Source organism: Pristiophorus japonicus, unplaced genomic scaffold, assembly GCF_044704955.1.
Source record: "Pristiophorus japonicus isolate sPriJap1 unplaced genomic scaffold, sPriJap1.hap1 HAP1_SCAFFOLD_375, whole genome shotgun sequence".
Classification (NCBI taxonomy): Eukaryota; Metazoa; Chordata; class Chondrichthyes; family Pristiophoridae; genus Pristiophorus; species Pristiophorus japonicus.
The window spans coordinates 652,910-674,861 of record NW_027253599.1 but is presented as its reverse complement, the minus strand read 5'-3'; the positions used below and the strand labels follow the sequence as shown (position 1 = coordinate 674,861).

Below are 21,952 nucleotides of genomic sequence, written 5' to 3'. Positions count from 1 at the left end.
AGTTGGAGAGTAGGGGTGAAGGAGGGGTTGGGGTGAGGAGTTGGAGAGTAGGGGTGAAGGAGGGGTTGTGGTGAGGCGGGTTGAAGAGTAGGTGTGAAGGAGGGGTTGGGATGAGGAGTTGGAGAGTAGGGGTGAAGGAGGGGTTGGGGTGAGGGGGGTTGCAGAGTAGGGGTGAAGGAGGGGTTGGGGTGAGGAGTTGGAGAGTAGGGGTGAAGGAGGGGTTGGGGTGAGGACTTGGAGAGTAGGGGTGAAGGAGGGGTTGGGGTGAGGGGTTGGAGAGTAGGGGTGAAGGAGGGGTTGGGGTGAGGGGGGTTGGAGAGTAGGGGTGAAGGAGCGGTTGGGGTGAGAAGTTGGAGAGTAGGGGTGAAGGAGGGGTTGGGGTGAGGAGTTGGAGAGTAGGGGTGAAGGAGGGGTTGGGGTGAGGAGTTGGAGAGTAGGGGTGAAGGAGGGGTTGGGGTGAGGAGTTGGAGAGTAGGGGTGAAGGAGGGGTTGGGGTGAGGAGTTGGAGAGTAGGGGTGAAGGAGGGGTTGGGGTGAGGAGTTGGAGAGTAGGGGTGAAGGAGGGGTTGGAGTGAGGATTTGGAGAGTAGGGGTGAAGGAGGGGTTGGGGTGAGGAGTTGTAGAGTAGGGGTGAAGGAGGGGTTGGGGTGAGGATTGGAGAGTAGGGGTGAAGGAGGGGTTGGGGTGAGAGGAGTTGGAGAGTAGGGTGAAGGAGGGCTTGGGGTGAGGAGTTGGAGTGTAGGCGTGAAGGAGGGGTTGGGGTGAGGAGTTGGAGAGTAGGGGTGAAGGAGGGGTTGGTGTGAGAGGAGTTGGAGAGTAGGGCGAAGGAGGGGTTGGGGTGAGGAGTTGGAGAATAGGAGTGAAGGAGGGGTTGGGGTGAAGAGTTGGAGAGTAGGGGTGAAGGAGGGATTGGGGTGAGGAGTTGGAGAGTAGGGGTGAAGGAGGGGTTGGGGTGAGAGGAGTTGGAGAGTAGGGTGATGGAGGGGTTGGGGTGAGGAGTTGGAGAGTAGGGGTGAAGGTGGGGTTGGGGTAAGGAGTTGGAGAGTAGGGGTGAAGGAGGGGTTGGGGTGAGGAGTTGGAGAGTAGGGGTGAAGGAGGGGTTGGGGTGAGTAGTTGGAGAGTAGGGGTGAAGGAGGGGTTGGGGTGAGGGGTTGGAGAGTAGGGGTGAAGGAGGGGTTGGGGTGAGGAGTTGGAGACTAGGGGCGAAGGAGGTGTTGGGGTGAGGAGTTGGAGAGTAGGGGTGAAGGAGGGGTAGTGGTGAGGGGGGTTGGAGAGTAGGGGTGAAGGAGGGGTTGGGGTGAGGAGTTGGAGAGTAGGGTTGAAGGAGGGATTGTGGTGAGGGGGGTTGGAGAGTAGGGGTGAAGGAGGGGTTGGGGTGAGGAGTTGGAGAGTCGGGGTGAAGGAGGGGTTGGGGTGAGGAGTTGGAGAGTAGGGGTGAAGGAGGGGTTGGTGTGAGGGGTTGGAGAGTTGGGGTGAAGGAGGGGTTGGGGTGAGGGGGGTTGGAGAGTAGGGGTTAAGGAGGAGTTGGGGTGAGGAGTTGGAGAGTTGGGGTGAAGGAGGGGTTGGGGTGAGGAGTTGGAGAGTAGGGATGAAGGAGGTGTTGGGGTGAGGAGTTGGAGAGTAGGGGTGAAGGAGGGGTTGGGGTGAGGATTTGGAGATTAGGGGTGAAGGAGGGGTTGGGGTGAGGAGTTGGAGAGTAGGGGTGAAGGAGGGGTTGGGGTGAGGAGTTGGAGAGTAGGGTGAAGGAGGGGTTGGGGTGAGGAGTTGGAGAGTAGGGGTGAAGGAGGGGTTGTGGTGAGGAGTTGGAGAGTAGGGGTGAAGGAGGGGTTGGGGTTCGGAGTTGGAGAGTAGGGGTGAAGGAGGGGTTGGGGTGAGGAGTTGGAGAGTAGGGGTGAAGGAGGGGTTGGGGTGAGGAGTTGGAGAGTAGGGATGAAGGAGGGGTTGGAGTGAGGAGTTGGAGAGTAAGGGTGAAGGAGGGGTTGGGGTGAGGTGTTGGAGAGTAGGGTGAAGGAGGGGTTGGGGTGAGGGGTTGGAGAGTAGAGGTGAAGGAGGGGTTGGGGTGAGGGGTTGGAGAGTAGGGGTGAAGGAGGGTTTGTGGTGAGGGGTTGGAGAGTAGGGGTGAAGGAGGGATTGGGGTGAGGAGTTGGAGAGTAGGGTGAAGGAGGGGTTGGGGTGAGGAGTTGGAGAGTAGGGGTGAATGAGGGTTTGGGGTGAGGAGTTGGAGAGTCGGGGTGAAGGAGGGATTGGGGTGAGGAGTTGGAGAGTAGGGTGAAGGAGGGGTTGGGGTGAGGAGTTGGAGAGTAGGGGTGAATGAGGGTTTGGGGTGAGGGGTTGGACTGTAGGGCTGAAGGAGGGGTTGGGATGAGGAGTTGGAGAGTAGGGGTGAAGGAGGGGTTGGGGTGAGGAGTTGGAGAGTAGGGCTGAAGGAGGGGTTGGGGTGAGGGCGGTTGGAGAGTAGGGGTGAAGGAGGGGTTGGGGTGAGGAGTTGGAGAGTAGGGGTGAAGGAGGGGTTGGGGTGAGGGGTTGGAGAGTAGGGGTGAAGGAGGGTTTGGGGTGAGGAGTTGGAGAGTAGGGGTGAAGGAGGGGTTGGGTTGCGGGGTTGGAGAGTAGGGGTGAAGGAGGGGTTGGGGTGAGGAGTTGGAGAGTAGGGGTGAAGGAGGGGTTGGGGTGAGAGGAGTTGGAGAGTAGGGTGAAGGAGTGGTTGGGGTGAGGAGTTGGAGTGTAGGGGTGAAGGTGGGGTTGGGGTGAGGGGTTGGAGAGTACGGGTGAAGGAGGGGTTGGGGTGAGGAGTTGGAGAGTAGGGGTGAAGGTGGGGTTGGGGTGAGGAGTTGGAGAGTAGGGGTGAAGGTGGGGTTGGGGTGAGGGGTTGGAGAGTAGGGTGAAGGAGGGGTTGGGGTGAGGAGTTGGAGAGTAGGGGTGAAGGAGGGGTTGGGGTGAGGAGTTGGAGAGTAGGGGTGAAGGAGGGGTTGGGGTGAGTAGTTGGAGAGTAGGGGTGAAGGAGGGGTTGGGGTGAGGAGTTGGAGAGTAGGGGTGAAGGAGGGGTTGGGGTGAGGAGTTGGAGAGTAGGGGTGAAGGAGGGGTTGGGGTGAGGAGTTGGAGAGTAGGGGTGAAGGAGGGGTTGGGGTGAGGAGTTGGAGAGTTGGGGTGAAGGAGGGGTTGGTGTGCGGGGTTGGAGAGTAGAGGTGAAGGAGGGGTTGGGGTGAGGAGTTGGAGAGTAGGGGTGAAGGAGGGGTTGGTGTGCGGGGTTGGAGAGTAGAGGTGAAGGAGGGGTTGGGGTGAGGAGTTGGAGAGTAGGGGTGAAGGAGGGGTTGGGGTGAGGAGTTGGAGAGTAGGGGTGAAGGAGGGGTTGGGGTGAGGAGTTGTAGAGTAGGGGTGAAGGAGGGGTTGGGGTGCAGGGTTGGAGAGTAGGGGTGAAGGAGGGGTTGGGGTGAGGAGTTGGAGAGTAGGGTGAAGGAGGGGTTGGGGTGAGGAGTTGGAGAGTAGAGTGAAGGAGGGGTTGGGGTGAGGAGTTGGAGAGTAGGGGTGAAGGAGGGGTTGGGGTGCGGGGTTGGAGAGTAGAGGTGAAGGAGGGGTTGGGGTGAGGAGTTGGAGAGTAGGGGTGAAGGAGGGGTTGGTGTGCGGGGTTGGAGAGTAGAGGTGAAGGAGGGGTTGGGGTGAGGAGTTGGAGAGTAGGGGTGAAGGAGGGGTTGGGGTGAGGAGTTGGAGAATAGGGGTGAAGGAGGGGTTGGGGTGAGGAGTTGGAGAGTAGGGGTGAAGGAGGGGTTGGGGTGAGGAGTTGGAGAGTAGGGGTGAAGGAGGGGTTGGGGTGAGGAGTTGGAGAATAGGGGTGAAGGAGGGGTTGGGGTGAGGAGTTGGAGAGTAGGGGTGAAGGAGGGGTTGGGGTGAGGAGTTGGAGAGTAGGGGTGAAGGAGGGGTTGGGGTGAGGAGTTGGAGAGTAGGGCTGGCTGGTGTGCAACCTCACATTTAAAAAAATCCACCTCCAGGCATCTTCCACCCTTCAACATGTCGTTCGAGATCCGGAATATTAGGTCCTTCATTGGAACACCTGTGAACTCAGCCCATTTCGGCGAGGAAGCAGGTCATCCTCGTTTCGAGGGACTGTCTATGATGATGATGGTGCAAGATTACCAAGAGGATTCCTTAATATTGAAATGATATCAAGGTGTTAATGTCCTTGAACTTTGCTGGAACATCAGTGCAGAACTCCAGTAATGTTCAACTTCTTATCTGCAGTAATGGATCTTGAATGCCACAGCATGGTGACTGAATTGAACTTAAGACTTCTTGAAAAAGAAATGCTTGGAACTAATGATTTGGAGTCATGTGTTACCTTCCACGACTGATTGCTCAAGACGGAAGATAAAGAACTTGCTGCAAACACATTGCAGATACCTTTTGTATTGTTTAATCACAAAGGTTTTTGTGAAAATAATATTGACTAGATAAATAGATAGGAGTTGCTGCTCAAGCATTCGGGAAGGGAAATGTAATTCATATAACCTAAGTTTGAGCTGAGGAGGGAAGACCTCTCACAGAGCGCTGCTATTTTTCCTTTTGTGTTTTTTCTTGCAGAAGCAAGTGGAAGTGAGGACGCAGGATGAAATATCGCAGCCAGCAAGGTCCAGGTGAACGAGGGAAGGCCAGTGTGCCTAGAATGCTGGGGAAACATCACTGACCTACATTCTTCCCGGTTAAGCAACGCCTCGATTTCAAAATTTTCATTCATTGTTTTCAGATCCCTCCATGGCCTTGCCCCTCCCTCTCTCTGTAATCTCCTCCAGCCCAACAACCCCTGAGATATCTGCTCTCCTCTAAGTCTGCCTTCTTGATCATCCCTGATGATAATCGTTCAACCTTCTGTTGACTCGGCCCCAAGCTCTGAAACTCACTCCCTAAACCTCATTCCTCCTTTAAGACGCTCCTTAAAACCTATGTCTTTGACCAAGCTTTTGGTCACCTGTCCTAATATCTACTTATGTGGCTTGGTGTCAAGTTTTTGTCTTATCATACTTTGTGAAATTCCTTGGGACGTTTTACACATTAAAGGCATTATTTAAATACAAGTTTTTGTTGTTGCTGATTCCCTTGATTTGACCTTTCAGGGTATTACATAAAATGTACAGCACAGAAACAGGCCATTCGGCCCAACTGGTCCATGTCTGGGTTTAAACTTCACACGACCCTCCTCCCACCCTATTTACATATCCTCCTATTCCTCTACATTGAGGAGTTCTGTAGTCACTAGTTGCCTTCTAGTGCCCGTCCAAAGGGCCAATGTGTGAGGGTATGCAGTGATTGTTGGCAGCCTATTCAACCGTGGAGGTATCACAGTCCAAAAAATGCCCCCTTTGCAGACTTGGTCTTTGCTGTTGGGGTGAGTGGACAGTGATCAGTAGCCGGAGCCCAGGACACTGAGGTTAACTGCAGTCTCCCCAACTGCAGCCCAGGCTGGGATCAGCTGGCAGCCCCCACAGTGAGCAGCTGGAATGTGCAACCTCTCCTGGTCTGCACTGGGGAGCAAGGGAGGTCAAGGGTCAGCACAGTGTCATCAACCTTGACCCCCAGCCTCCCTCACTCAGGAGAATCAAGTTGCGTTGACGTCATGACGTCTGCACTTTTCATGACGTCAACACGTTCCAGCACGCGTCTCAATCGGACGCCCGCCCATTGTTCCTGTGATCTCGCGCCCCATTGGTCGGAAGCTCCTGTCAATCAGGCCATGGGCCCGGGTCACATGACCCTCGAGCACGTGCTGCCCAATGGCCGGAGGTGGAGAGAAGATTCCGGAGCGGGGAGGAGGAAGTGGTAGCGGGCGACGCAGGGGAGCCCTGGAACCGGCGGGGAGGCTTTCTAAACAGCCGGGGTAGGCCTCAAGTCCCGAACAAGAACCTGCGGCTTTGGCGTTTGCTCCAAGCTCGAGTGGGTCAGACGCTTCGGGGAGGCGGTAGGAGATTGTGGGCGTGGGGGAGAGTGTGGGCCCGCGGTTGGGCCGGGGAGCTTCACACACACCCGCTGTAGGCCTCAGGCCCCAATCACAGCCCACAGCCCCGGGTTTGCCTCGTGGTGACAGGCCCAGGGGCTGGGTCACTCTGGCTACCTGCCTCTCGTCCACGGTCAGGAAAGGAGGGAGAGGGAAAACGGGGAACTACGGTCCAGTTAGCCTGACATCAGTCCTTGGGAAAATGCTGGAATCCATTACCACAGAAGTGGTAACATGGCATTTAGATAATCATGGTCTGATTCTGCAGAGTCAACATGATTTTGTGGAAGGGAAATTGTGTTTAACAAATTTATTAAGCTTTTTGAGGATGTAACTAGCAGGGTGGATGAAGGGGAACCAGTGGATGTAATATTACAGGATTTCCAAAACGCATTTGATGTGCCACATAAAATGCTAGTTAAGAGCTCATGGAATTGGGGGTAATATATTGGCGTGGATAGAGGATTGGTTAACGGAGGGAAAACAGAGAGTAAGGATACACGGGACATGTTCCAGTTGGCAGGCTGTAACTAGTGGGGTGCTGCAAGGATCTGTCAGCTTTGGCCTCAGCTTTGCTTTGACCTCAGCTATTTACAATCTACATTAAAGACTTGGATGAAGGGATCAAGTACAATTTATCCAAGTTTACTGACGCTACAAAGCCAGGTGGGAAAGTAAGCTGAGAGGAGGACTCAAAGAGCCTTCCAAGGGATATGGACAGGTTGTGATGGGGCAATAACGTTGCAGATGGAGTATAATGTGGGGAAATGTGAGGTTATTCACTTTGTTAGGAAGAATAGAAAAACAATATTTTTTAAATGGTGAAAAACTAATAAATGTTAGTGTTCAGAGAAATTTAGGTGTCTTCATACAGGAAACACAGAGAGCTGGCATGTAGGTACGGCAAGCAATCAGGAAGGCATGTTGGCCTTTATTGCCAGGTGGTTGGAGTATAAGAGTAAGGAAGTCTTGCTACAATTGTACAAGGCCTTGGTGAGACCACACCTGGAGTACTGTGGACAGTGTTGGGGTCCTTATCTAAGGAAGGATATACTTGCCTTAGAGGGAATGCAATGAAGGTTCACCAGATTGATTCCTGGGATGGGGGGATTGTCCTATGAGGAGAGGTTGAGCAGAATGGGCCGATACTCTCTTGAGTTTAGAAGAATAAGAGGGGATCTCATTGAAACATGTAAAATTCTGAGGGGGACTGACAGAGTAGATGTTGAGCGGTTGTTTCCCCTGGCTGGAGAGTCTAGAAATAGGTGCCACAGTCTCAGGATAAGGGGGTCAGCCATATAAGTCTGAGATGAGGAGGAATTTCTTCACTGAGGGTTGTAAATCTTTGGCATTCTCCACACCAAAGGGCTGTGGGTGCTGAGGTGTTGGGTATATTCAAGACTGAGATAGATAGATTGTTGGACTCTGGGGGAATCACGGGATATGGAGATCGGGCAGGAAAGTGGAGCTGAGTTTGAAGATCAGTCATGATCTTATTGAATGGCGGAGCAGGCTCGAGGGGCCGTGTGACCTATTCCTGCACCTAATTCTTGTGGTCTTTTGTCTTGTCGGTGTCTGGATGGCCCTGGAGAGGGAGCATGCGGTGTGCACTGGTTCCTTGATGCCTTCCGCGACCGGTGGCACCTCAGGGTACGGAGTGTCTCATACACACTGGGAACTACATTCTGGTTTAGTTGGGAAGGTGCCCTTTGCTTTTGTTGCTTATTTTGCCGCATTTTAGTTCGATTGGATCACATGTTTGTGGGAACAAGAGAGGAAAGAATTTTCCATGGAAGCTGGAATTGACTGTTTTGATTTTCTACCCTGGACTTACGGTGATGGTTTTTGTAAATTCCTTTTACAGGGTATTAGAAGGGGAGGATTTACAGACAGAAAACTCAAACCAAACATCACATCAAGATCTGACAGAGTCCCTCGATTCATCATTACCTGAATATCATCAGCCTTTGAATGTGGAAGGAGAAATGTTTGTCTGTTCTGTCTGTGGGAATAGATGTGAAACATCAGTGTGACTGGAAAAGCACCGAGACACACACACCCGAGAGAGTGTTCCAGTGCACTGCCTGTGGAAAGAGCTTTAACCAGTTACACAGCCTGAAAAAACATCACACCATTCACAGCGGGGAGAAACTGTAAACGTGTTGTGTGTGTGGACGAGGCTTCAACTGATCGTCCAACCTGGAGAGACACCAGGATACCCGCACCACGGAGAAACTGTGGAAATGTGGGGACTGTGGGAAAGGATTCAGTTCCCCATCCCACCTGGAAACTCATCGACGCAGTCACACCGGGGAGAGGCCGTTCACCTGCTCCGTGTGTGGGAAGGGATTCACTCAATCATCCCAGCTTCTGACACACCAGCATATTCATACTGGAGAGAGGCCGTTCACCTGCATTGATTGTGGGAAGGGATTTAATGCTTCAACAAACCTCCTGGCACACCAGCAAGTTCACACTGATAACAAACTTTTTAAATGTCCTTATTGTGAGAAGAGCTTTAAAACCACTAATGCTGTGCTGACACACCAACGTAGTCACACTGGGGAGAGGCCATTTACCTGCACTGAGTGTGGGAAGGGATTCACTCAGTCACACTACCTGCTGGGATACCAGCGAGTTCACAAATGTCTGCAGGGGTTGGATTCTGTTGTTAAGAAACAATTATTAAGAGACCTTAAACAATTATTTTGCTTCCGTCTTCACAGTGGAAGACACAAAACCATGCCAAAAATTTCTGGTCATAGGAATGTGGGAAGGGAGGACCTTGAGATGATCACTATCACTAGGGAGGTAGTGCTGGACAGACTAATGGGATTGAAGGTAGACAAGTCCCCTGGTCCTGATGAAATGCATCCCAGGGTATTAAAAGAGATGGCGGAAGTTATAGCAGATGCATTTGTTCTAATCTACCAAAATTCTCTGGACTCTGGGGAGGTACCAGCGGATTGGAGAGCAGCTAATGTAACGCCTCTGTTTAAAAAAGGGGGCAGGCAAAAGGCAGGTAACTATAGGCCGGTTAGTTTAACATCTGTAGTGGGAAAAATGCTTGAAACTATCATTAAGGAAGAAATAGCGGGACATCTGGATAGGAATAGTGCAATCAAGCAGACGCAGCCTGGATTCATGAAAGGGAAATCATGTTTAACTAATTTACTGGAATTCTTTGAGGATATAATGAGCATGGTGGATAGAGGTGTACCGATGGATGTGGTGTATTTAGATTTCCAAAAGACATTCGATAAGGTGCCACACAAAAGGTTACTGCAGAAGATAAAGGTACGCTGAGTCGGGGGAAATATATCAGCATGGATAGAGAATTGGCTGGCGAACAGAAAGCAGAGAGTCGGGATAAATGGGTCCTTTTCCGGTTGGAAATCAGTGGTTAGTGGTGTGCCACAGGGATCAGTGCTGGGACCACAACTGTTTACAATATACATAGATGACCGAGAGGAGGGGACAGAGTGTAGTGCAACAAAATTTGCAGATGACACTAAGATTAGTGGGAAAGCGGGTTGTGTAGAGGACTCAGAGAGGCTGCAAAGAGATTTGGATAGGTTAAGTGAATGGGCTAAGGTTTGGCAGATGGAATACAATGTCGGAAAGTGTGAGGTCATCCACCTTGGGAAAAAAACAGTAAAAGGGAATATTATTTGAATGGGGAGAAATTACAGCATGCTGTGGTGCAAAGGGACCTGGGGGTCCTTGTGCATGAATCCCAAAAGGTTAGTTTGCAGGTGCAGCAGGTAATCAGGAAGGCGAATGGAATGTTGGCCTTCATTGCGAGAGGGATGGAGTACAAAAGCAGGGAGGTCTTGCTGCAACTATACGAGGTATTAGTAAGGCCGCACCTGGAGTACTGCGTGCAGTTTTGATCACCTTACTTAAGGAAGGATATACTAGCTTTGGAGGGGGTACAGAGACAATTCACTCGGCTGATTCAAGAAATGAGGGGGTTACCTTACGATGATAGATTGAGTAGACTGGGTCTTTACTCGTTGGAGTTCAGAAGGATGAGGGGTGATCTTATAGAAACATTTAAAATCATGAAAGGGATAGACAAGATAGAGGCAGATAGGTTGTTTCCATTGGTGGGGGAGACTAGAACTAGGGGGCACAGCCTCAAAATACGGAGGAGCCAATTTAAAACCGAGTTGAGAAAGAATTTCTTCTCCCAGAGGGTTGTGAATCTGTGGAATTCTCTGCCCAAGGAAGCAGTTGAGGCTGGTTCATTGAATGTTTTCAAGTCAAAGATAGATAGATTTTTAAGCAATAAGGGAATTAAGGGTTACGGGGAGAGGGCGGGTAAGTGGAGCTGAGTCCACGACCAGATCAGCCATGATCTTATTGAATGGCGGAGCAGGCTAGAGGGGCTAGATGGCCTACTCCTGTTCCTAATTCTTATGTTCCTATGTTCTTGTTATTGCTGCAGTTAATCACATCCAGGCCTAAACCATGTTCATTTGGGCTTTATTTCTGTTGATATTAATAATCCCTATAACTGGGCTGGAGATTAATATCCTGGCAATCTGTTTGTTTTACTCTGTAACTTTTACTCTTCAAATGAAGACACTCCGGGCTATTGGGATGAAACCAAACAGTGATTTACTTGTACTTCTTCCAATTTAGTATGTTGTATTCGCTGCTCACGATGCGGTCTCCTCTACATCGGGGAGACCAAATGCAGATTGTGTGATCGCTTTGCTGAACACCTCCATTCAGTCCGCAAGCATGACCATGAGCTTCCGGTCTCTTGCCCTTTGACTTCTCTGTCCCATTCCCACTCTGACCTCTCTGTCCTCGGCCTCCTACACTGTTCCAATGAAGATCGAGGAACAACACCGCATCTTTCGATTAGGAACTTCCGGACTCAACATTGATGGATTTTTGTCAACCAAAGGTATTGAGGGATATGGGGCAAAGCGCAGGTATATGGAGTTAGGTCACGGATCAGTCATAAATCACAGAAACTTACAGCACAAGAGGCTGTTCGACCCGTTGTGCCTGTGCTGGTTCTTTGAGAGATAAGTCAGGCTTAGTCCCACACACTGCTCTTTGTCGGTAACCCTGCAAAATCCTGATCCTCAAGAACCTGTCCAACTCACGTTTAACATTAGTAATGAAACAACAATTTCTGTACCAGCAGACCTTGTCAGGATCGGGAACACGCTACCTGAACAGGTGGTGCAAGCTGATTCCATTACTGATCTGGAGCAGTCAGTAACAGCACATCAATTCTCCTCTTATCTCGGAGACATCAAGGAATCGACACACTGTGTTCGACACAACATTGATTTATTTGACAAATATGCAGAAAATTTAACTCCAGCCCAGTTATTTGAGCCAGTAACATCAGTAACAAACCACAACTGCCAGAATGAACATGGTTCAGTCCTGGAGAGGAACAGATTATTGGGTCATTATCACATTCCTCTTTGTGGTAGCTTGCTGTGTGCAAATCTGCTGCTGTGTTTAAATATATAGTCGCAGGGTTAGAATCCCCATGTTCACTCCCAGGGTTGTAATCCCCAAGTACAGTCCCAGGGTTGTAATCCCCATGTACAGTCCCAGGGTTAGAATCCCCATGTTCACTCCCAGGGTTGGAATCCCCATGTATAGTCCCGGGTTTGGCATCCCCATGTACAGTCCCAGGGTTGGAATTCCCATGTACAGTCTCAGGGTTGGAATCCCCAGGTACAGTTCCAGCTTTGAAATCCCCATGTATTGTCCCAGGGTTAGAATCCCCATGTACAGTCCCAGGGTTGGAATCCATCGCACGGAAGTAACATTTCAGCCTTGGCCTGTTGGCACACAACAAGCCAGTTCATCCTGAGGAGAGGCCGTTCACTTGCTCAGAGTGTGAGAAGGGATTCACTCGGTTATCCAACCTGCTAAACCACAAACGAGTTCACACTGTGGAGAGACCGTTCACCTGCTCTGTCTGTGGGAAGGGCTTCACTCTGCTAGCCGGTCTCCAGACACATCAGCGAGTCCACACTGGGGAGAGGCCATTCAGGTGCTCTGTGTGTGGAAAAGGATTCACTCAATCATCCGGTCTGTTGGCACACAACAAGGTAGTTCACACTGAAGAGAGGCCATTCCCTTGCTCCGTGTGTGGGAAGGGATTTGCTCTGTCATCCGACCTCCTGAGACACCAACATGTTCACAACTGGTGACAAGGGTTGGATTCTGCTGTTAATTACACCCAAGACAGAACGATGTTCATTCTGTAAGTTGGGATTTGTTTCTGCCAATGTTAGTAACCCTATAACTTGGCTATAGTTTGATAATCTGTATAAATGTCAAATAAATCAGCTTTCTTTGAAACACCGTGTGCCTACTCCTGGATATCTCAATGATAGGAATCGAAGAAGCCTTGGTGACTTGCTACTGTAGATAGTGCACACTACAGACACAGTGGTCCTCATGTTTTTATCCCAGACGGGCCTCAGCCCAGTCAGTTGTTCCCAATGTTTTATGCAATGGTTCAAGAGGTGCTGGGTATCGAGGGATGGGTGGGACAGTGCACTGTGAGGAGACCACAAAGCATCTGCAAAGGGATATGGACAGGTTAAGAGAGTGGGCAATAAGGTGGCAGATGGAGCATAATGTGGGGAACTGTGAGGTTATTCACTTTATTAGGAAGGACAGAAAAACAAATATTTTAAATTGTGAGAAAACGTTAAATGTTGGGTGTTCAGAGAGGCTTGGGAGTCCTCGTACAGGAAACACTCAAAGTTAGCATGCTGATACAGCAAGCAATTAGGAAGGTGAATGGCATGTTGGCCTTTATTGCAAGAGGGTTGGAGTACAAGAGTAAGGAAGTCTTATGACAATTGTACAGGGCTTTGGTGAGACCACAGAGATTGAGTAGATTATACTCTCTGGAGTTTAGAAGAATGAGAGGGGATCTCATTGATAAGGGGGATTGACAGGGTAGATGCTGAGAGGTTGCTTCCCCTGGCCGGAGAGTCTAGAAATAGGGGGCATAGTCTCAGGATAAGGGGTAGGCCATTTCAGACCGAGTTGAGGAGGAATGTCTTCACTCAGAGGGTTGTGAATCTGGAATTCTCTACCTGAAAGGACTGTGGATGCCGAGTCATTGAGTATATTCAAGGCTAAGTTAGATTTATGGACTCTAGGGGAATCACGGGATTATAGGGAACAGGCGGGAAAGTGGAGTTGAGGTCGATGATTGGCCATGATATTGAGTGACGGAGCAGGTTCGAAGTGCTGTATGGCCTGCTCCTGCTTCCAATTCTTATTCTCTTATGTTTTTATATTGTTTCCAGAGGCTGAAGTGTTTGTAACCAGAGGACACAGATTTAACTAGCACAAGAATCAGAGGTGAAATGAGGAAATAAATACGCAATGAGCTGTTATGATCTGGAATACACGGCCTGAAAGGGTGCTGGGAGCAGATTCAGTAATAAGTTTCAGCAGGGAATTAGGTCAATACTTGAATTGGACAATTGCAGAAATATTGGGAAAGAGCAGCGGGAGTGGGACTGATTGGGATATTGGGAAAGAGCAGGGGGAGTGGGACTAATTGGGATATTGGGAAAGACCTATTTCTTATGTTCTTATGCTCCCTCTACCCTATCCCAAACACTCTCAGGGCAGGTACAACACTGATTAGATACAGATTAAAACTGCCACTAAACTGTTCCTTCAAGCACGCCTGGCCCTGGGCAGGTACACAACGGGTTAAATTTAGAGTAAAACTTCCTCCACACTGTTCCAAAAACTCCCAGTGCAGGTACAGCATGGGTTACAAACAGAATCAAGCTCCCACTACACTGTCCCATCAAAAACTCCCAGGGCAGGTACAGCATGGGTTAGATACAGAATCAAGCTCCCACTACACTGTCCCACCTGAACACATCCAGGGCAGGTACAGTGTAGGTAAAATACAGAGTAAATCTACTTCTGTATCATCCCAAACACTCCCAATGCAGGTACAGCACAGGTTAGATAGAGAGTAAAGCTCCCTATACACTGTCCCATCAAACACACCCAGGGCAGGTACAGCATGGGTTTAATACAGAGTTAGACTCCCTCTGCACTGTCAAATCACACACTCCCAGGGCAGGTAGAGCACGGGTTAGATACAGCAAAAAGCTCCCTCTGCAGTGTCCCACTGAACACTACCAGAACAGAACACTGATTACATTGACGTAATAATGTCTGCACTTTCCCTGCCCTTTCAGCGTAAAGCTCCCCCGACACAATCACAGGGCAGGGAAAAGTACAGACTTCATGACGTCAATGTAACTTGACACATCATGGGCCGCCCCGACCTGTGTGAGAAACCCACCGCAGGTCGGGCCCTGGAACATCGTGTGCCCCCCTGACCTGTGTGAGAACACCACTGCCGGTCGGGGCTATAAATAGAGCTGGAGCACCGGGCCCTGGAACATCGCGAGCAGAGGTGCGGCGAATGAGGGTGCAGGGCCCAGAGGAGCCGAGGGCCCAGGGGCAGCATGGACCAGCCCACACTGCTATGTGTGCGTGCACTAGGTCCGTGCAGCAGAGCAGGTCTCCAGTCGTCCTGGTTAATCCTTGCCACTGGATAAAGACCGAGCTCCGTCAAGCCCGGGTGGTGGCTGATATGCAACAGTCACCCCACGTTAAAAAAATTAACGCACAGGCATCTTCCACCCCTTCAACTGGAGTTCAGGACTGGAACATCGGATCCTTCATTGAAACATCTAAACTCTCGTGGAAGCAAGTCATCCTCGTTCGAGGGACCGCCTATGATGGGAGGTACAGCACGGGTTTGATACAGAGTAAAGCTCCCTCTACACTGTCCCATCAAACACTCCCAGGGTATGTACACAATGGGTTAAATTCAGATTAACGCTCCCTCTATACTTTAAAAAAAATTGTTCCTGGGATGTGAGCGTCGCTGGCAAGAACAGCATTTATTGCCCATCTCTAACTGCCCTGGAGAAGGTAGTGGTGAACTGTTGCAGTGCTTGTGGTGAAGGTTCTCCCACAACGCTGTTAGGGAAGGTGTTTGAGGATTTTGATACAGCGACGATGAAAGAACGGTGATAAACTTCCAAGTTAGGATGGTGTGTGACTTGGAGAGGAACTTGGAGGTGGTGGTGTTCCCATGCACCTGCTGCCCTTGTACTTCTAGGTGGTATAGGTCGCGGGTTTCGGAGGTGCTGCCGAAGAAGCCTTGGTGAGTTGCTGCAGTGCAAGTTGTAGAGGGTACACACTGCAGCCACGGTATGTGGTGATGGAGGGAGTGAATGTTTAAGGTGGTGGATGGGTGCCAATCAAACAGACTGCTTTGTCCTGGATGGTGTCGAGCTTCTTGAGTGTTGTTGGAGCTGCACTCATCCAGACAAGTGGATCAAATGGATTCCATCACATTCCTGACTTGTGCCTTGTAGATAGTGGAAAGGCTTTGGTGAGTCAGGAGGTAGGATATCCGTCGCAGAATACCCAGCTACTGGCCTGCTCTTGTTGCCAGTGTTTATGTTTCTGGTCAATGGTGACCCCCAGGGTGCTGATGGTGGGGGATTCGGCGATGGTAATGCCGTTGAATGTCAAGGGGTGGTGGTTAGACTCTCGCTTGTTGGAGATGGTCATTGCCTGGCACTTGTGTGGCATGAATGTTACTTACTACTTATCAGCTCAAGTCTGAATGTCGTCCAGCTTTTGCTGCATGTGAGCATTGCCTGCTCCATTATCTGAGGAGTTGTGAATGGCACTGAACACTGTGCAGTCATCAGCGAACATCCTTCTGACCTTATGATGGAGGGAAAGTCATTGATAAATAAGCTGAAGATGTTTGGGCCTAGGACACTGTCCTGAGGAACTCCTGCAGCAATGTCCTGGGGCTGTGGTGGTTGGAGGTCAATCATCTTCTTTTGTGCTAGGTATGACTCCAGCCAGTGGAGAGCTTTCCCCCCCGATTCCCATTGACTTCAGTTTTTCTAGGACTCCTTGGTGCCACACTCGGTCAAATGCTGCCTTGATGTCAAGAGCTCGCCACTCTCCCCTCACCTTCAAACATGCCTGGGGTAGGGACAACACAGGTTACGTACAACAAAAAACTCTCTCTACACTGACCCAGCAAACACTCCCAAGGCAGGACAGGTACAGCCCGGGTCACACACAGTAAATTCCCTCTAACTGACCCAGGACAGGTACATCCCGGGTCTCACACAGTAAATTCCCTCTAACTGACCCAGGACAGGTACAGGCCGGGTCACACAGTAAATTCCCTCTAACTGACCCAGGACAGGTACAGCCCGGGTCTCACACAGTAAATTCCCTCTAACTGACCCAGGACAGGTACAGGTCGGGTCACACACAGTAAATTCCTTCTAACTGAACCAGGACAGGTACAGCCCAGGTCACACATAGTAAATACCCTCTCACTGACTCAGGACAGGTACAGGCCGGATCACACACAGTAAATTCACTCTAAGTGACCCAGGACAGGAACAGCCCAGGTCACACATAGTAAATACCCTCTCACTGACTCAGGACAGGTACAGGCCGGATCACACACAGTAAATTCACTCTAACTGACCCAGGACAGGTACAGCCCAGGTCACACATAGTAAATACCCTCTAACTGACCCAGGACAGGTACAGGCCAGGTCACACATAGTAAATACCCTCTAACTGAACCAGGACAGATACAGCCCGGGTCACACATAGTAAATACCCTCTAACTGAACCAGGACAGATGCAGCCCAGGTCACACATAGTAAATTCACTCTAACTGACCCAGGACAGGAACAGCCCGGGTCTCACACAGTAAATTCCCTCTAACTGACCCAGGACAGGTACAGCCCGGGTCTCACACAGTAAATACCCTCTAACTGAACCAGGACAGATACAGCCCGGGTCTCACACAGTAAATACCCTCTAACTGACCCAGGACAGGTGCAGCCCAGGTCACACATAGTAAATACCCTCTAACTGACCCAGGACAGGTACAGGCCGGGTCACACATAGTAAATACCCTCTAACTGAACCAGGACAGATACAGCCCGGGTCACACATAGTAAATACCCTCTAACTGAACCAGGACAGATGCAGCCCAGGTCACACATAGTAAATTCACTCTAACTGACCCAGGACAGTTACAGGCCGGGTCACACACAGTAAATTCCCTCTAAGGAGGTGGGTGGGGTTGCTGACCCATCCACCTCCATGGCACGAACCTGGTATTGCAGTACTTCCAGGAACGGTGCATGGGCTCTAGGCCTTTTGGCTAAGAGCATTAGCGCAGGGTGATCCTTGATGTGTGCAAGGTGACCTCTGGCATTTGTGATCTGACAAAGAATTGGAAAGATTGGCTACGATTTAAAAAAAAAAAAAATCCCTCTAAGTGACCCAGGACAGGTACAGACTAGGTCACGCACGGTAAATTCTCTCTAACTGGCCCAGGACAGGTACATCCCGGGTCACACACAGTAAATACCCTCTCACTGACTCAGGACAGGTACAGCCCAGGTCACACATAGTAAATACCCTCTAACTGACCCAGGACAGGTACAGGCCAGGTCACACACAGTAAATACCCTCTAACTGACCCAGGACAGGTACAGCCCAGCTCACACACAGTAAGTACTCTTTAACTGACCCAGGACATGTACAGCCCGGGTCACACACAGTAAATTCCCTCTAACTGACCCAGGACAGGTACCAGCTCGGGTCACACACAGTAAATTCCCTCTAACTGACCCAGGACAAGTACAGGCAGGTCACACACAGTAAATTCCCTCTAACTGACCCAGGACAGGTACAGCCCGGGTCACAGACGGTAAATTCCCTCTAACTGACCCAGGACAGGTACAGCCTGGGTCACGCACGGTAAATTCCCTCTGAACTGCCTCCAAAGCAGGTATATCCTTTCGTAAATATGGAAACCAAAACTGCACGCAGTATTCTGTGGCCTCACCAATACCCTGTATAACTGTAGCAAGTCTTCCCTGCTTTTATACTCCATCCCCTTTGCAATAGAGCCTAAGATTCCATTGGCCTTCCTGATCACTTGCTGTACCTGCATACTAACCTTTTGTGTTTCATGCACAAGTACCCCCAGGTCCCGCTGTACTACAGAACTTTGTAATCTTTCTCCATTTAAATAATAACTTGCTCTTTGATATTTTTTCTGCCAAAGTGCGTGACCTCACACTTTCCAACATTATACTCCATCTGTCACATCTTTCCCCACTCACTTAGCCTGTCTATATCCTTTTGCAGATTTTATGTGTTCTCCTCACATGTTGCTTTCCCTCCCATCTGTGTATCGTCAGCAAACTTGGCTACGTTACACTCAGTCCCTTCTTCCAAGTCGTTAATATAGATTGTAAATAGTTGGGGTCCCAGCACTGATCCTTGTGACACCCCACTAGTTACTGATTGCCAACCTGAGAATGAATCATTTACCCAGACTCTCTGTTTTCTGTTCATTAGCCAATCCTCTATCCATGCTAATATATTACCCCTGTTAGTAAAAATAAATTCACATAGACTCTGATAAGGTAAGAGAGACAACTTTATTGCTAACAGAGCTCTGGGAGAAGAGTTGAGGTCACGCGACCTGCGAAGCACCTTCTCCCCGAGTGCCTGGTGTCGCGGGGTTAAAGGCAGTTTGGTTTAAATGGTTCATTCTCGGATGGGAAATCAGTAAGCAGGGATCAGTGCTGGGACCCCAACTAGTTACAATGTATATTAATGACTTGGATGAAGGGACTGAGTGGAACGTAGCCAAGTTTGCCGACGATACAAAGATGGGAGGAAAAGCAATATGTGAGGAGGACACACAAAATCTGCAAAAGGACATAGACAAGCTGAGTGAGTGGGCAAAAATTTGGTAGATGGAGTATAATATTGGAAAGTGTGAGGTCATGCACTTTGGCAGAAAAAAAAACAAAGAGTAAGTTAGTATTTAAATGGAGAAAGATTGCAAAGTGCTGCAGTACAGTGGGACCTGGGGGTACTTGTGCATGAAACACAAAAGGTTAGTATGCAGGTACAGCTAGTGACCAGGAAGGCCAATGGAATCTTGGCTTTATTGCAAAGGGGATGGAGTATAAAAGCAGGGAAGTTTTGCTACAGTTATACAGGGTATTGGTGAGGCCACACCTGGAATACTGCGTACAGTTTTGGTTTCCATAATTACAAAAGGATAAACTTGCTTTGGAGGCAGTTCAGAGAAGGTGCACAAGGCTGATTCCAAAGATAAGGGGGTTGATTTACGAGGAAAGGTTGAGTAAGTTGGGCCTCTACTCATTGGAATTCAGAAGAATGCGAGGTGATCTTATTGAAACATATAAGATTATGAGGGGGCTTGACAAGGTGGATGCAGAGAGGATGTTTCTGCTGATGGGGGAGACTAGAACTAGGGGGCATCATCTGAGAATAAGGGGACGCCCATTTAAAACTGAGATGAGGGGAAATTTCTTCACTCAGAGGGTTGTGAATCTGTCGAATTCGCTGCCTCAGAGAGCTGTGGAAGCTGGGTCATTGAATAAATTTAAAACAGAAATAGACAGTTTCTTAAACGATAAGGGAATAAGGGGTTATGGAGAGCGGGCAGGGAAATGGACCTGAGTCCATGATCGAATCAGCCAAGATCGTATTAAATGGTGTGCAGGCTCTAGGGGCTGTATGGACTTCTCCTGCTCCTATTTCTTATGTTCTTATAGAAACATAGAAATATAGAAAATAGGTGCAGGAGTAGGCCATTCGGCCCTTCTAGCCTGCACCACCATTCAATGAGTTCATGGCTGAACATGCAACTTCAGTACCCCATTCCTGCTTTCTCACCATACCCCTTGATCCCCCTCGTAGTAAGGACTACATCTAACTCCTTTTTGAATATATTTAGTGAATTGGCCTCAACAACTTTCTGTGGTAGAGAATTCCACAGGTTCATCACTCTCTGGGTGAAGAAGTTTCTCCTCCTCTTGGTCCTAAATGGCTTACCCCTTATCCTTAGACTGTGACCCCTGGTTCTGGACTTCCCCAACATTGGGAACATTCTTCCTGCATCTAACCTGTCTGAACCCATCAGAATTTTAAACGTTTCTATGAGGTCCCCTCTCATTCTTCTGAACTCCAGTGAATACAAGCCCAGTTGATCCAGTCTTTCTTGATATGTCAGTCCCGCCATCCCGGGAATCAGTCTGATGAACCTTCGCTGCACTCCCTCAATAGCAAGAATGTCCTTCCTCAAGTTAGGAGACCAAAACTGTACACAATACTCCAGGTGTGGCCTCACTAAGGCCGTGTACAACTGTAGCAACACCTCCCTGCCCCTGTACTCAAATCCCCTCGCTATGAAGGCCAACATGCCATTGATTTCTTAACCGCCTGCTGTACCTGCATGCCAACCTTTAATGACTGATGTACCATGACACCCAGGTCTCGTTGCACCTCCCCTTTTCCTAATCTGTCACCATTCAGATAATAGTCTGTCTCTCTGTTTTTACCACCAAAGTGGATAACCTCACATTTATCCACATTATACTTCATCTGCCATGCATTTGCCCACTCACCTAACCTATCCAAGTCACTCTGCAGCCTCATAGCATCCTCCTTGCAGCTCACACTGCCACCCAACTTAGTGTCATCCGCAAATTTGGAGATACTACATTTAATCCCCTCGTCTAAATCATTACTGTACAGTGTAAACAGCTGGGGCCCCAGCACAGAACCTTGCAGTACCCCACTAGTCACTGCCTGCCATTCTGAAAAGTCCCCATTTACTCCTACTCTTTGCTTCCTGTCTGACAACCAGTTCTCAATCCATGTCAGCACACTACCCCCAATCCCATGTACTTTAACTTTGCACATTAATCTCTTGTGTGGGACCTTGTCGAAAGCCTTCTGAAAGTCCAAATATACCACATCAACTGGTTCTCCCTTGTCCACTCTACTGGAAGCATCCTCAAAAAATTCCAGAAGATTTGTCAAGCATGATTTCCCTTTCACAAATCCATGCTGACTTGGACCTATCATGTCACCATTTTCCAAATGCGCTGCTATGACATCCTTAATAATTGATTCCATCATTTTACTCGCTACTGAGGTCAGGCTGACCGGTCTATAATTCCCTGTTTTCTCTCTCCCTCCTTTTTTAAAAAGTGGGGTTACATTGGCTACCCTCCACTCGATAGGAACTGATCCAGAGTCAATGGAATGTTGGAAAATGACTGTCAATGCATCCGCTATTTCCAAGGCCACCTCCTTAAGTACTCTGGGATGCAGTCCATCAGGCCCTGGGGATTTATCGGCCTTCAATCCCATCAATTTCCCCAATACAATTTCCCGACTAATAAGGATTTCCCTCAGTTCCTCCTCCTTACTAGACCCTCCGACCCCATTTGTATCCGAAAGGTTGTTTGTGTCCTCCTTAGTGAATACCGAACCAAAGTACTTGTTCAATTGGTCTGCCATTTCTTTGTTCCCCGTTATGACTTCCCCTGATTCTGACTGCAGGGGACCTACGTTTGTCCTTACCTACCTTTTTCTCTTTACATATCTATAGAAACTTTTGCAATCCGTCTTAATGTTCCCTGCAAGCTTCTTCTTGTACTCCATTTTCCCTGCCCTAATCAAACCCTTTGTCCTCCTTTGCTGAGTTCTAAATTTCTCCCAGTCCCCGGGTTCGCTGCTATTTCTGGCCAATTTGTATGCCACTTCCTTGGCTTTAATACTATCCCTGATTTCCCTTGATAGCCACGGTTGAGCCACCTTACCTTTTTTATTTTTACACCAGACAGGAATGTACAATTGTTGTAGTTCATCCATGTGGTCTCTAAATGTCTGCCATTGCCCATCCACAGTCAACTCCTTCAGTATCATTCGCCAATCTATCCTAGCCAATTCACGCCTCATACCTTCAAAGTTACCCTTCTTTAAGTTCTGGACCAGGGTCTCTGAATTAACTGTTTCATTCTCCATCCTAATGCAG

General features: G+C 49.3%; 1 pseudogene; it reads left to right on the top strand.

The window, feature by feature from the left end:
* Positions 1–8,142: 8,142 nt before the first annotated feature.
* The window catches only part of LOC139250451 (zinc finger protein 850-like), a 43,238-nt pseudogene continuing 29,428 nt past the window's right edge, over positions 8,143–21,952 (top strand).